Source organism: Lissotriton vulgaris, chromosome 1_1, assembly GCF_964263255.1.
Source record: "Lissotriton vulgaris chromosome 1_1, aLisVul1.2, whole genome shotgun sequence".
In the NCBI taxonomy this organism is placed as follows: domain Eukaryota; kingdom Metazoa; phylum Chordata; class Amphibia; order Caudata; family Salamandridae; genus Lissotriton; species Lissotriton vulgaris.
In genome coordinates, this window is record NC_141685.1 from 1,895,862,148 (window position 1) to 1,895,878,732 (window position 16,585).

At 42.9% G+C, this 16,585-nt stretch overlaps 1 protein-coding gene across 3 annotated transcripts in view; it reads left to right on the forward strand.

Annotated features, from left to right (window-relative positions):
• The window catches only part of PPHLN1 (periphilin 1), a 718,032-nt gene that overhangs the window by 54,823 nt on the left and 646,624 nt on the right, over positions 1 to 16,585 (forward strand). The window lies entirely within an intron of this gene.

Sequence of the window (16,585 nt, forward strand, 5' to 3'; positions counted from 1 at the left end):
TGGTGTTCTTCATAGCTGCCGTTGATACCAAATTTGGCAATATCAATAATTTCTTGAATGTACTAGAGTCAAAGTAAAGGACAATATAAATATCTATAAATGCAGTTCTGTTCTAGATAAATTAAGCACCTTTCCTAAAACTTTGTGATTAGTAATCGAGGACCTAAACAAGTAATCTACACCCTTGGCCAATAGTTTTTGCTGTTAGCTGCTTTTTACTTGCCTTCTGGATAATTCAACACAAGCTTTGACCATAGCTTGCATTGCAATATTAACTGTTTTGACTATATTATGTTGTATAATGTATTTTATGCATTGTGTACTGCAGGAATGCTTCCTCTCTTTTTAATGCATTTGCAAGCAGCATGGCTGCCGGTAGGAAGCCTGTACTACAGTTGTTCTTTATGTAATCTGATTTATGCTTTGGTTGACCATTCCTATCGCCCTCTTTTAATTGTGATTTTGAAATGCACTTGTTTTTATACTTTTAGATTGTAAATAGATAAATGTTTTTATTTTTTGTATGTTGTGATGGTTCTTGAACCAATAACCGAATAAAGTTATTTAATGATGAAGGAATCTACACCCTGTAGATGTTCAAGTTATTCTATGTAAACCTTGCCCAAGTTAGTCTGTGTGGAAATTAAGAATTTGGGGCTAGATTTTTCATTTTCAAAAAGTAGGAGCAAATTGTGCCCTGACTTTTTGCTAATGGAATCAAATTTTGAGGTCCAACCTATTTACTACTAAGTTGGGCCACAAAATACTCAGTCGGTGTGTGTCGCAGACAACCTGCCCAATGAAAATTTCTTATTCAGTTTGAAGTTTGTGGTCCATTACGATTGGCTACAATCACAGGGATGGTGGCCTGCATACAACAGCAGGCCACCATTCCTGTGAATGCTTATCAAAACTTTTTTTCGTAAAGCAGCCAATTAAAATAAAAAGAATTGCATTTTGAAAAACTACTTCTTCAGTGTGAGTTGGCACTCGTCCTCTGAACCACTGCCTACTCCTTCCTGAAGCCACCTCCTCAGTTGGCAATGGTGAAGTGTCTCAAAGGGTACTCCTTCCCTTTTGCGAAGGAGTTACCATTCCAGCTTGGGAATCTGAAACCTATCAGTGTTTTGCGAGCAGTAGCAAACCATTGATACATAGGGTTCAGAAATGGAAATTGGAAGGGACCCCCTCAATAAGCCCCTTCCAAATTCAAATTGGATCGTCCCCCCAGACTCCCCCCTCCGCTGGGAACTAAGAACTGCAGTAATCACTTACCAGCAGACTGCTCTTCAGCGCAAATGGAGTCAACACAGAACTGTAGTAATACAATCCTGCTTTGAAAGCTACGCTCATGAGTCAGATGAGCACGTGCACCTGACATGATTCCCAAAGCGACAAGAGATCAGCATCGGTCAATTGTATAGTATCAGTTACTTTGCTCTTTCTACTCTCTTAATTAATTGTGCAAGTTAACGATAATATTGCCAACTTACTACACTGAGGACAAGGGGATGATCTGGAGGGGATACTGGAAAAGCTCCCCCCCACAAAGTTATCCGGGTATAGTGTAGCAGGGATTCTGCTCCTACACAGAACTACAGAACTGTGCATAGAGACTTAGAACGTCAGTGAATTAGGGTGTGCCAAAACTCACCTTAGTATCCAAAATCCCCTACCAGACTAGCAATCAGTGTCTCATTGGTACGAACACAACCCCAATGATTTAGACAACCCAGAACATGGACTTAAAACACCTCAGGTAACGTGGAACACTTGAACACTCTTTCGTTATACTAACATATCAATCCAGGACGAGGAGTCAATGAGGACACGTGCGAGTTTGAAATGTTTATTTCTAATGCAGTGTTCTCAAACGCAGTATCTTAGCTAATACAAGCAAACCTATTATAAAGATCAAGGTTATAAGCATAGTTACTATTCCATAAAATCCAAAAGGTGAAAGCATGTTAAAATGCTAAAGGAAACAGGTCTAAATAGAACCTCAGTTTACCCTCCCTAGCTAGTATATTACATTATATCTACAGAATGTCTATTTGGGTTTAGAAGGGCGGGCCCATACCTTTAGGTGCAGTGGAATTGGATCACATAATCTCCTACACCAACACTCTGCATACGGATATTCATCAAGTGTGTTTCTCCTGCCTTGCGCAGTGCAATATCATTCGCGCCTAAAACCTAAGTTAGCCACAGCTGCACCCATATTATGTCTACTGTGCGCTGATCAATCCAAACAATAAGCGCTGTGTTGAGATAACCTTGAAGGCCTCGGCACTCACTGTACAGACCTAGCTTACCAAGCAAGACTGATATTATAAGCAAACATGTTATTCTCGTGTAAAGCAAAATACCTAACTAGGCGAAAAGCATTAATAACAAAATGTGTCGTGTGCAGAGGCAGCAGGAAAGGAAAAAAATGGCGTTTAAAACTCTAACACATGCCAACTTAACACAGTGTAAAGGTGAAACCAATACATAAGATACCCTCCCTTTGATCCAAACACTGATAGGACAAGTATAAAGGGGCAATTTAGGAACGCAGAGTTCAAGTTCGATAGTTCAAACACAAGTCTCTAATTTGGCACTTAAAAAATCGAAGGAGATAATAAAAAAAAATGCAATAGTCTTAAACTCAGCATTGGGCATTGATAAAGTCAATAGGCAATCTTTTCCAAATTTTTTTTTTTTTCGAGAGTCCAAAAGAATTCAAATCCAACGAGATGTTCAGGTCAAAAACTTGACTGCAAACCCAGTTCATCCTAATAATGAATAGGCAAAATAAGCAGCAACAGCCTCCAACAGGAAGTCACTGTTATCATCTGAAAACAGACCAGCCATCTAATTTAACAAAGGGAAAGAACATACAAGCTCTTTGATTACCGGAGCCTCTTGCACCATCAGAGGACAACTCAGTCGGTTCTCGAGGAAACTGCGAGCCAAGAAATTTTGCGCCGCTGCGAACACATTCCAACGACCCAGAACACCATGCATCGCTGGAAAGGCCATAATCCCTCCATCAGAGCAAAGCAATTCATGAGCAACTAAGGGACTCATAAGCCGATTCTAATCCGCTTCGGGAGATACCGTATTGCAGACACACAAATCCAGGGCCTATTCGAAATCGCAACTCATGTAAAGTAGGAAAATCGAAACGATAATCCATACGCTGCACTCAGTGTGGCAAGCGGCAGCGCACCATAGTCTCAAGCATCCGGGTGCGAAGAAGCCCTAGCCGAGACAGCCCGTCTTGCAACACAGGATGTGCATCCATTTTGAAATAGACAGAACAGCAATAGTATGCCAGCAGCAAGAGCCAGTAGCAAGTGAAATCCACCAAACAGGCTGGAGAAAATAGAATGGAAGAATGCTGGAATGACTCCGAAAATATTTTGGAAGGAAGTCACTAAGCCACTGCTTACAGCTTTGAAAAAGTGAGCCAGCTCCGAAGTGGAGGACACATTGAAGATTGTATGAATTAATTCGCCGAAGTGCAAGGGCAGATCAGTATTTAATAAGGCATGTACTTCTGTGCGGGTGTTAGCCACGTGAAGGACAAATGTTTTACGAGCAGATGTGAGGGCAACTTCTTTCTGGGACAATAGAGCTCTTATGCGACTCATCTTATTGAACTCTGCTTTCAAGGTCGGAATTTTAGTCCAGATTGAATCATCAAGTTTCCCATGCGGGGTGGATACATTACATTCTTGCAACAAATTACACGTTCACTGACTGTAACGACATATGCAATACCTTTAATTAACCCACAACAATACTCCTTGTTTAAAAGTAAATAACTCCCGTTAGCCAACAACGTGAATGTGGGAACTATTGCAGGCACGGGTGTACCTTTCAAAACACAGGCTAAATTAGGCTTGTTTTGGTTGCAAGAGCCATGTATTTGGATATGTCGACACATTAAGGAATGATCCAGTGCTTCAGTGCATTCTTCACCATTTAAATAAACCTCTCTTCCTTAAGACATCTGAATGTAAAAGGAAGCGACCAGGGTTCACGGAGATAAGAACTTCCTAGAGGCTCGTATCTGCCAATGGCAAAGTACTTCACACAATTCGTAAATGCAAATAAAGGAAAAGGAAGAGTAATCAAACCATGAATAAGCCATGTAGCTGCATTGGCTTCAGCCACAGAAAACGGTAAAGGTTCTAACTTCTCAATGTGCAACATGGAAAAAGAAGCATCCTTCATTGATAGTAAGCGATGCTTGTCCGTCAAATTAAAGGGGGCAAACAAGCCAGACGTATTCAAGTAATGCCATGGCACTTCAGAGGCTTTAAGTGTCTGCAATGTCCAGCAAACTGCATAATGGAACTTAATTTATTTTGACCGTGGTACAGGGCAGACAACTCATCTTGCACAATATCTACAACAGATGACACAATATTATCTAATGTGTAAATGCGAGAAGAGTGTGTTAATGCTGTTATCTACAACTGCTAGAACCTTTTCTAAATTAGTTTGATATATAGCCCTAAGGCGGGTAGCACCTCAATCTGGGAAGCTTTCCAAATTTCATTATAAACAGCATATATCCATCTTTTTGATCTACCTTTAGCCGGGCCTTTTGATAAAATCATTCAGATCATTATCAGTCAGTTTAGATAAATGCAGTTTATCTGACGCCAAGGTAGAATGTCTGAGCCAGTTCTGACACAATTTTCCCACAGAATAGGTAGTTACAGAAATGCCACTTTCAAAACTGGGGATCTACCCTGACCTGTGTATAGCCGGGAGCTAAACCGAGAAAACGATGCTGGCATGAATCAGCACTTCTGTGCCAGAGCAACCAGCCTTCGGGATCCAAACTGGATATGTTAAAGGAGGAATTCAATAATAGAGTTTGTAACTCTCTCATGGAAAATTTAGTAAAATTGCCCCAACCGGAATATTCCTCTAAGTCTGAAAAGGAAGGAGCATTCAATCTTTTAGGAGTAGCCAATCCAAAGCATGTTTGAGAAATAGAAGAATTCAAAAACAACATATGGTTCGGGATGAGGCATGCTCGGTGCAAAGCCTCTGTGCCGTGCACTTGCCAGCTTTTAGAACCCCAAACTGATTTAAGGTCAATTGTATCCTTCCACGACTCGAAGCCCCCAATGGCCAACTGGTCTAGAAAGGACTTTGAATACAATAATTTAGTATCGGTAAGTCTAACTTTGGAAATGGACTTTTCAGCCATTTTAAAATAAAAGGCATTAGGATTAGATTGATTAAAATCTGTAAAGTAAGCGAACCTTTTCAAAAAGGTAGCAGAACTGCCTTGTATAGGAGCTGTACAGTGTTCCTACTGGGTGTAATGTACAGTGAGTCTCCTGGTATTAGCTTTATGCAGGTAGTGATTGCCAAAATGTTGATAACAATACAAATCACTGTAATTAGCAGACTCCAAGTACAAATCTCCAGCATCAAAGGCAGCATAATATTTCAAATCAGAAAACAATGATTCAATGGCCTGAACATCCCAATCCTCAGAACGTATATTTTGTTTAACAGCATCCCCCATTGATACTCTAAGCACTATAGGGACATTTATAACCTCAGTGGGCCCATGAATCTGAAATCGAACAGCATCCCTTCTAAGACAGGCCAAGCAGTGATGTTAACAAAAGCCAAATCTCTCTGCACTCTGTGCGATGAGGAATGGGGAGCCAAAGTTCCATTGATATGTTGAATGTCCGTTCTCTCCTCGACATAGTGTCCATTGACGAGACGGAAAAAATAAAACACAAAACCAATTGTCATAAAAAGGTAAATCGAAAAAAGTACCATCCAAATATAAGTCCATGGGGGAATCAAAAAATGTTTTTTAAACAGACTTGCCAAATTAGAAATCTTTGAGGGCACATTAGATGTGTGTGATACAGTGTCAAATGAAAATCTGGATTCTGTAGCCAAGTGAGTTTGTAAATCAGTCATCGATAAGTCAGTAGAATAAGTATAGTCAGTTTCATCATGTTGAGTACCAGGCAGTATACTCAAAAAAAGACTGGAAATTGCAGGCAACTCGAGAGCAACATCAGCCACAGGATTGAAAACCGGGGCCAAAACAGAATTTCTCAAAATCGAAGGACATGAGACTGCCGGTGCCATACTAAGAAGAATCGGCCACTCTGTGTATCTTGACATTGTCAATGGCGATATACCTGTTCTCCTTACGACCTGGAAATGGTGGTAAAATGACTGTTCTTGTGCCCTTCACACCAAGCACTGGACCCGGAGCTCGATAAGAGGGACCAAATTCTTTCTTGTTATCGATCTTCTCACGAACTAGTTCTCCAACTTGGGGTAGCCAGCCAACTACCGGGATCTGCAACGCATCATCCAAGGTGGAGGGCAAATGTTCCTTTGCAAGACTGTCTCTTGTCTTTTGTAGATCCTGTAAAACATTGCAATGTTCATCTACGTCAAAGGAGGCGGCTTGAGCCACCGAGTCTAGACCGTCAAGGTCCGGTACATACATCTTGATACCAAAGAGCATTTCGTATGGGGTCCGCCCACCCAGAGACCTTCTAGGGAGATTAAGAGCACGCTGCACGCCATTGAGATGGGCCAGTTCCTGCCAGTGCCTATAACTCGAGCCGTCAAAGACTCCTTTAAATCTCGGTTCATCCGTTCCACAACACTATTACCCTCAGGTCTGTATGGAGACGAAAACTTGACGTGGACCCCCAACAAAGTCATGGCATCCTTATACGCGAAAGCCGGACCCTGATCCGAATGGAAGGTACGTACCACAGGCAAAAATCCCTACAAAGATACGCAAGTCTCTTATGACAGTCCGTGAATCAGCGCTGCGGTGAGGCCACACCCACACAAAGCGTGTGCATGAATCGTGTAGTTTCTAATCCTTGCTCTAAACTCAACCCCCTTTGCTGCAACTAAGATGGTTTAGGAGCTTAGTGTGGGACATCTGTAACTAATGACCAGCGGACAGCTCTTTGCTAGCCCAGGTATGTTATTAAAGTGATGTCCATTACAGTACCCCTGCAAGGGTAATTTCTTTTCTTCTTTTTTTAAATTTTTTTTTATTAGGAAATAAGACCTATATTACCATAGAAACAAAACAGCTCAATTTCAGTACAAATTGTTCCCACATGTCACATCTCCGTTTTTCAAATTATACTCCCCCAGCCATCCCCCACCCCAGTCGGTTCGTTGGAGGAGAGAAAAGAGACAAAAAAAAATTGACCGACCGGACATTTGATACAAAGGATACAGGGATAAGAAAGCAATACAGCCCCAATACATATGTATACATAAATGGAGACAGAAAGATGAAAAAGCCAACCAAAGAAATCAAAATTATCTGTATTCAAGCCATGTGGATAAAGGTTCCCACATCCGCTCCCCATCTCTCCGGGCTCTAGCTCCTCTTCTTTTAAATACAGAAATTTCCCAGTTGTACGTATTAATAAATTTACTCAGCCAGACATGCACATTTGAGGGAATAGGGTCAAGCCAGACAGTAGTTAAACATAGTCTAAAAACAGTCATTGCAATAAAAATCAACTTACGTTCGGGTTCAGACATATTTTGCTCGATAATCTCAAGCATAATAGCCTGAGGTGTCAAAGCCACGTCGAAGCTAAACATTTGACCCAAATACTGCTCCACTGTTTGTACTAGAGGAGCAAGTTCAGGGCAGGACGCAAGCATATGCACACTATCTGCCGCTAGTTCCCCACATCGTGGGCAGTTTATCCCCGCAGTACCACCCCATTTAAGTATTTGGGCAGGGGTTATATACAGGTTACACCAGGTTTTAAAACCTTGTACTTGCAAATTGGCAGAAAAAAAAACAGATTGACTAAATAAAAGTGCATCTTCACAAGCCCCCTGCTCAGCTTGAACCCCAGAATTCCAGCGTACAAAATGCTTATTTAAATCATCAGACTTCCTGGCAATCAACATTTTATAAATCGGGGATAAAGATGTTTGACCCCCTTTTTAAAGCTTCAATTACCGTATTGGGAGCCCAGCATGTTGTCTTTCTACTAAAAAAGTTCCTAATCTGTAAACTTAAAAAATTGTCTATTACATAATCCATGTTTTGTTTTAATTTCTTCAAAACTCATCAGTCCCAATATAGAAGCTATGTCCCCAATCCTCCTAACCCCCTGAGAGAGCCAGACCCTGAAAAAAGCATCCCGAAAAATATCTGGAAATAACAAATTATCTGCAAATGGAGAATATATATGTAATCTACCTATATCAAACATTTTCCGGACTGACACCCATACTTTATATGCACCCAAAAGTACCTTGAACCTCACCCGATTAAAATACGAGTAATCAATTTGTCTAAACAAAAGTCCCTGTGCAGTAGATCCTAAAATTAAATGATAGATCGAAATATCATCACAATCTGGCATCTCTGCAAGGGTAATTTCTTAATGACTGCTCTGTTTACTACTTTTCTGAATAGTCTCCTTGAGAATGCTGATGAAAATAGCAATCCCTATTGTTGTATGCTACACCCTCTCTAAAAACAGGTTGTAGTTATTTTGGTTGTTTCCTCAATTGGGTCTCCTTGACCCTGTTTTTGTCAGTGGCGTAAAGACGGCTGCTCTCACTTGTGACATGGCTTTAATGTATATTGGAGTGTACATCTAAATAAAAAGTTGAACTCCCTTTCTCCCCATTTTTTGCCCATTGTATTTAAACACTTGTCTACTTCTCTCCTCCATCTCATTTGTCATTTTATCTTTAATGTGGAGACAAAAATAAAATTTTCGGCTTTCCAATACTACGAATGATATTTCTTTTTGAATATAGTGTATTTCTTGTCTCTTAGAAATGTTATTTGCCTCATTCATTAAATAAAATCTGGAAAAGAAGTTGGGTTATACTTCACGCAGGGACACCACATTAAAAATACACCAGCATATTCATACTGCAGATATCGCATCACCCATTTTCACTTACATGGAGCTTGCTTGTTTAGTAGAAATGACCAGCTCTTGTTCATAATGAAACTGGAAAATGTACTATGACATTAACTGATATTCTATTTGGCAATCACAGCAATGCAATTCGTTTGCACAATTACTTCCATGCAAGCATAGAGGGGGTCGGCTGGCTGATTTGAATTGTATGGGCCATTGGCTTGTTGTCTGGATTAAATGCAAAGCCAGCTTTAGTTGTCCTTGACGTGGCCACTAATGACAAAGGGCTGATAAAAAGAACACGTTAAGGCGCATCGTTTCTTTGAAGGAGTCATGGCGGTCTTTTTTCCTGCCAAATGTGAAGCCCAGCATGCTTTTTTTCCTGTCTGCCTTGGAGGCAAAATTACATCTGTAACTTTATTATAGAAGTGGTTTGTAAAAATCTGAGGTTGCTTGACTGCATCTCCTGTTGATGCTGTAGTGTATGTTTGAGCACTCTTTCAAAACCTTACTTATGTGTGTGGACGGGAAATGGTAGACGACAGGTAGTCCTCGATGATGGGTGCTCTCGAAACGTAAATTAATATTTCTATGAAATCATGAGTATAGCTATAGGTCCATGGGATAAACACGTTTTCACTGAGCTGTAGTTTTGTATTGCATGTCGCATAACAAACTGCCGAATGAATATTAATTATGCAGGGATCTAATTGCGACTTATGCAATTGGCTATAAACACAAGGTGGATGCAACCTTCCCCCTTGTGAATCAGTTATCACCTCCTTTTGGGTGTCTGTACCTGATCAGTGGTTTGCGACCGCAATTGCAAACTATTCATACATAGCATTACTACTTGCAATTAATAGGGGTGGCCCATCTCATGCCCCCTCCTAAGTGCCATTTGCCATGGTTCGAAAATCACATTTTGCCACTTGGAAAAGCTTTTCTGACTCACAAAATAAGTTAGTAAATACGAAAAACCTTTTTTGGGATTGTGATTGGAGAATGGTTTTGTACAACTGACCTCCGGTCCCCTATTGGAAGTAATACGTTCTGAGAATGCTGCAACTGTAAAATGTTGCCCATCACCACTTGCCTCTCTAATCTCATTTGCTTATCTGTTTAAACCTTTTATATGCAGTCAGTCTTTGCACACGGATTATTCTGATGGAAAAGTATATTTAGGGCGTAATAAGTGGCTGCACATGAATGTGGGAGTCTTGGGTAATGTTCTTGTATCTTATCATTCCTGCAGGAAAAATAGTGAAAAGATTGTTGATTAACTTGAAAGGAAATTTGGTTCATGGGATGATCATTAGGCTGCTTCCTTGTTAATATGCATTGGCGGTTTTGTAGGCGTCTTTAGAACAATGGGCATGAGGTTAAAAATGCTTACAAGACTGTGCCATTAATCTTCACACCATTCATTTTTTTCTGGGAGGTAATTGTAGCCATTCCTCCAGACGCATATCAGCAGTGTGTGAAATGGCAAAGCAGACTCCACCAGAGAAATAATTTCAGTGACCATATAGAGTTTATTCTCCTACAGTTGTAAAAAAAGCAAGGCTTCGGTATCCGTAATGTTTTTTATTGGGTTTGTTATTGTGCCTACTTTTAGCTACTAAAGATTGCAAAGGGGAGTAGGCCTTACTTGGCCTGGGTACTGTGAAGTTCAGCTCTGCATGTATCCTGTAGCAGGTGTACTAACCAACCGAGCCTTCTGCTGATTTCTGGGTGTCATCTAGCGGGCGCCAAAGATAAATTGGGGCGAGTTCAGAAGGGTAAACTATTACATTTGAGTGGAAGTTGGAAAGCCGGTGCAGAATAAAGTACATGCCATTTGGTAGATTGAACCCTAGTGACACAGTACATGGTGGGGTATTAGAAGCTAGGAGCACACTTGGAGTCTGGCAGGCTGTAGAATTTATGACCTCCGCTGGATTAACCTGTGTCCTGCATTCTGCCAGGGAAAGGAAGGAAAAAGAGGAAGCCATCCTTGAATGTAAAATATGTGATGTTTTAAATCGTTTACAATTTCCTGTTTGCGAGCATCTTGTCAGAGTACTATTGCGTTTGTTGGAAAACAGTAGAACATTGTTGGGGTCCTAAACTTCTACATTGTACTGGTGAATCGGGTCCCTTTGCTGTGACCTCACTTAATTAGCAGGCTGGGTATCTTTCTTAAAGATTGTACAGTCAAGCTTGTTATATTAATTCAAAAGAGATGTGCTTGGATGCCTATGGCTGTTAGCCCTACACGCAGGGCTGGTTCCATGATTTTCGGGGCCCTGGGCGAAAGGAAATTTGCGAGGCCCCTCTAATTTACATAAGTGACACTTTCTGGGCTCCGGAACCTGCTTTGTGCAGACTCCTCCTGGGCCGCAGCTCCCTTCTCAGCCCCCTACAAGCACATCTTGTACAGCCCATTTGGGACTGAAGGTGTGAGAATTGCTTGAGGGCTGAGAGTTAAACCTGTGTGGGCTAAAGTGCTGACAATGTGCGTCCTGAGGTGTCTCTGAATGGGCAGCCCAAGAGGTGTTCCCCCTCCTGTAGGCCTTGCCACACCATCCCTGAGAGGCCCAGGGAAGGGGGCCCTCTCTCATGGGCCGAATTGTAAAGAGACACCTTTCAATTTGATTTGCAAGGTACATGAGGACCGGTGGGGTGTTGCCATTGTTTGGGGCCCCATGCTGGTGGGCTGAGTACGAGGTCCTGCGCAGCTGCCCATACTGCCTAGGCCTAGCGCCGGCCCTGCCTACACAAATGATGATGGTGACGACAGAGTAGCTAATAGTGGGCAGATATGTTCATAGTATGCTGTGTGGCTTGGGCTGATGAGATTTGGGCCCAGGAATGTACCTCCACTGCTTTACTTTTACGTTCCATTTACACACTGAGAGCCTCACAGTTGCCCTCTGCAGCTAATTCAATGTTCCAAAGGCATATTCCGGTTTGTAGTCGTACCTCTGAGACCATTTATAATCTTAATACTTGTTTTTGTTAATGGGTAAAATAATAGTAAAAAAGTGTATTGTAGATCTGGATACACTTGACTGATTTTGGGAAAGCTCGGGTGGTTTGGGTTGGTATTCCTTTTGATGACTGTACTGCAACTATTACACTCAAATTGTAAAGCGCTCTGATATCCTTCGGGATCATGTTTGCGCTATATAAAACTTTATATAAATAAATAAATAAACTGCTACTACGATGTACTTATACGCAGTATCATAAGAAAAGGGACCGCAGTGATCTAAATAAACACACCCAAGGGGTTTATTAGAAATGTACAACTGTATCTGTGGCAGACGCGCAGCAGTGGAAGGCTTAATCTGCTGGCAAATGTCACATTGAAGGACATAATCACGCATCTGTTTGTACAGTCCCCGCCACCAGAAACGTTGTTGTAACTGAGCTACAGCAGCCGAAGCGCCCACATGCGCAGACGCAACACCTTCATGGGCTGCGGTAATCAGAGTAGGCCTGCGGTCCGCGTTGGGAAGCAATCTCTCACCAACGTCAGGAATCTTCACATAAGGAACTTTATCAGGACTTTAGTGGTATGAATACATCGAAGGGAATCCTTTTGGATATTTACCTCCCTTCTCAATTGCAGCAACAGCTGCCAAGATATCATCATCAATCTAACTTCTGGAACGTGTAACTGCTGCAACCAAATATGTCGATACTGCTGATTTTGCTGCCTCATCGGCAAGTGAATTGCCAACAGCGTGGACTCCCACGCGCTGATGACCAAGAGTATGAATCACAAGCACGAGTGGCAACTGCTCTTTAAGCTCAGCCACTCGGACCCAGATAATTTTTATGTTTTCTTGTGCTACCCTTGGAATCACGAAAATCATTTTAAATCCAAAAGAAAAGGTTTTCATTGTAAGACTGGACACAGTAGTAGAAATCACTCACAGTAAGAGTTGACACACCAGGATCAGCGTACTCCAATGCAAGCATCAGAGCACGAAGCTCTGCCAATTGGGCGGTGCAGTCCCCTAGAGTCTGCGTGTGCACGACCCTGGACTTGAACTCGTCATTCACCATGGCACCTACCATAATTAGACCCCAATCCAATAAACCGGTTTTTGTGTCTACCTTTAATACAGCGTCACAGCAGGTTAGACGACTGGTTTTACGGAATTGGAAAATACTGAATTCAGGGGGCATGAGTATAGAAAGACCCCTTTTCTCCTTCAAGCAGAGCCAGAACCTAAACGATCTACTTGTACACACAAGACCTAGAGACATGGTGGTCACGAGGGGCACGACTACTGTGGCAGGCCTGCCCAGATTGATGGGCCACACACGGTGTGGTTCATGTAGCGTATGCCATCTCACGTGCAACACCCAGTCAATTGATCTCGGACTCCCAACACCTTGGGAACAGAGATCCCATACGAATTGCAATTCCCAGGCGGTCATTTACTTGATCACCTGTCCTTGCAATAAAATGTATGTAGGGGTGACGAGCAGGAAAGTGCGAACGAGAATTACAGAACATCGAAGCACAATAAGGTGCGGTAAATCCAATACTAAACTCACAGCACACTTTCTAGAAATGGGACATACCATCGAAGATTTGAAATGGACTGTCATAGAGATAGTATCATTAGGAAGGCACCAGGCGGACGACCAACGAACCTTGCTACTTCATGAACAAAAATGGGTCTACCGCTTAACACCTTGGCTGCTAGGCGTTTTCCCCCTCCTGTGCTGGAAATTGCCATTTTGCTGGTGTCATGACGAGCTCAGCTCGTCATCAGCACACGACACCCGTGGGTGATGACGAGCTGAGCTCGTCATCAGCATCGAAAGGGTTAAGGAGTCACATAGTTGGGCTGAACGATGAAATCCAGTGGCAGTCATTGGGGAGACAATAGAGACTACCATTGGGGAGACAGAAAAGGAAGAGGCACTTACAGTACAACCGTTGAGTGCACAATCTGTCCTTCATAATCTCCTTCTCTGGTTGGTGTTTCCCTTGATAGCGGAATTGTGTGCCTTCTTCCTCTGCCCGCAACACCTCTGCTGTAGGGCATTAGCAAATTTCAAAAAAATGTTTTGAGTCTACATTGGAGGAATTAAAACAGCACCTGCATACAACGGGGAAACGCTATGTATATGACAGTAAAAACTATACTTCCCATCACCCCGACGTCCTCTTGTTCCGGTGCGGAATTAAAATAACACCTGGATGACACGGGGAAATGCTATGAACATAACAGTAAAACTACATTTCCCATCACTCCTACGTCCGCTTATTCCGGTGCATCATGACGCCGCAGGCCGGGCTGGCCGATTACGTGGGGCGTGAGCGACGCAATCAAGGAACTGAATAGCCCTTTTAAGACCGACAACACAACTCCGTTGCTGTCTTTGCGGTGTTCCGGAAAACAGGCCGAGACGTCAGGGCAAGCCTACGGAACAGTAAGGAGATGGAAGGGGGAAGGTGTACCCCTGGGAGCAGTGACAGGCGCCTGAGAGCGCCGCTGTGCAGCGTGGGTGTTACGATCTCGAATCAGACTATCAGTCCCATGGAGGGGCACGCCCTTGATACCGGCATTTGTGAGCAGGGGTTTACCACTATATCCTTTCCTCTCATTGTGATATAGGTTGTGCTCATGGGATACCCTCCTGCCTAACACCAGTTCGAGTTTATATATTATATAAGCTCGGTGAGTATCAATGTGGGCACAGTTGATCATGCCCGATTTTATAACAACTTGAGAGGGAGCTGAGTTATATGGGGGAAGAGAAGAGGTGACATCCAGTGTGTGAGTATATAATAATATAATAATCCACATTTGTAAAGCGCAAACCATCACCCGTTAGATTCTCTAGGCGCTGGGGGCCGTCGGGAAGATTAAGCAAGCTATTGCCCAAAGTCACATGGTGCTGAGCTAATCTGCCGCTGGTCCCGGGGATCGAACCGTGATCCCCATATTCTGGAATCAGTCACCCTGGCCGCGGCGCCACACCTCTCCCTCACATATGTGCAGCCTTTTTTTTATAAAAACACCAGTAATACTATTAAATGAGTGTTTGGGATTCTGATACCTGAGGGACAATTCAAGAGCATTTTTACCCCTCTGACCACATAGGGAACTTAAACAGATGTTCTTAAGTATAGGGATGAGAAGAGATCACCAGGGAGTGTAGTGTAACTATACCATCTCTTTTTGTTCTTTACTAGTTTATGTTCTCCCTGATTATTGGGAACATTCTCCACACGTGACGAGAGGGGCCAGGATCGAAGTAGACCGGCTTGGACTTCGTGGCATACCAACCGAAATACGGTGGGGCCTGAAGTGGTACTGGAAGCAACATCAGTCCTGAAGAAGACCGGGGTGACCTTTTGAGGCACAGTAAGTCGGTCGAAACATGTTGACCATAGCATACCAGGAGGGAAATCTTGAAGTCTTATCTTCTTATCAAGACATTACCCATCCTTTTTTTTTTTTTACTTTTTAATCCTGATGGGGGAGCCTTGGAATAAAGTTTTGGTTGGTATCCTTAAACCAGTTTTAAATCACTTCCTATTAACACCACTTTTTTGTCGCATCACTAGTTTGTCACTTGGTGATTTATACTGCTCTATCACTTTGTATGTTACGTGTATTACGTGTTGAATTTTGTGGTCGTAGGTTGTGTTGTGTTGGATTTATTATTTTTCCTCCCTCCCTTATGTTCCGCCCTGAGTGTGGCTACACCAGGGCATATTGTAAGCAGGCCCTATGATGAAGCATGTTACATACTTCGGTATGTGAGTGAGGGCAGTTTTTTCAAACTGATGAGTTTGTCTGTTTTGCTATACGTGCTGTCTTGTGCTCTCCACAGTGGAGGAGTGTGGCTCACTGATTAGAGCGGCAGACCCTGATGCAGAGGTCTGGCCCGGGACCAGGGTTCAATTCCCAACGCGGCAGGGTCCTGAGTCCAAAAATGTCCACGGACTTGATAATTCTCGCCTCGGTGCCTTCTCTAATCATGGGGTCCCACGCTGCAACTCTGGGCAATAGCTTGCTTAATCTCGAGGTTCTGTGATGGGTTTGGTTATTTTCAGAAATACTATGGCGCTCGACAGGTAGTGGATCAGTCAAAAGCTATGTTCGTTTATAGTTGGTGCAAGTGGATCAGAGAAAAAACCCTAAACTCTGAGGAACAGGGATGTCAGAGATCCTTCCCTGTGGTTACTTGTAAGCAGAAAGCCAATGCACACAACAAATCAATGTGATCTCGTATCACATTGATTTGTTGTGTGCATTGGCTTTCTGCTTACAAGCTTGCTTAATCTCCACTACGGCGGCCCACCCACTGCCAGATGCCTGGCTTTCACCTTGGGGATGCCCAGTAAGGGTTATCTCACAGGGAAAAAGCCAGGACGGGTTCCCAAGGCAAGCGCCTTGATGCCTTCGGGTGATACGTGCGCTATATAAGTCGCAATACATTTACATTTACCCCCCCATTGTGTGTCTATTTGAGAATTTAGGGGATTCGGGGTGGCAGAGTTTATTAGACCCTCTCCCCTTCTATGTGTAAAGTGACCTACCACAATAGCGCAAGCGGAAACGTATGCATGTTTAGACCCATCTGCAACCTGCGCAGAACAATCGGTGAATATGATGCAATGGAAGTCCTCCAAAGGCCGCACTGCC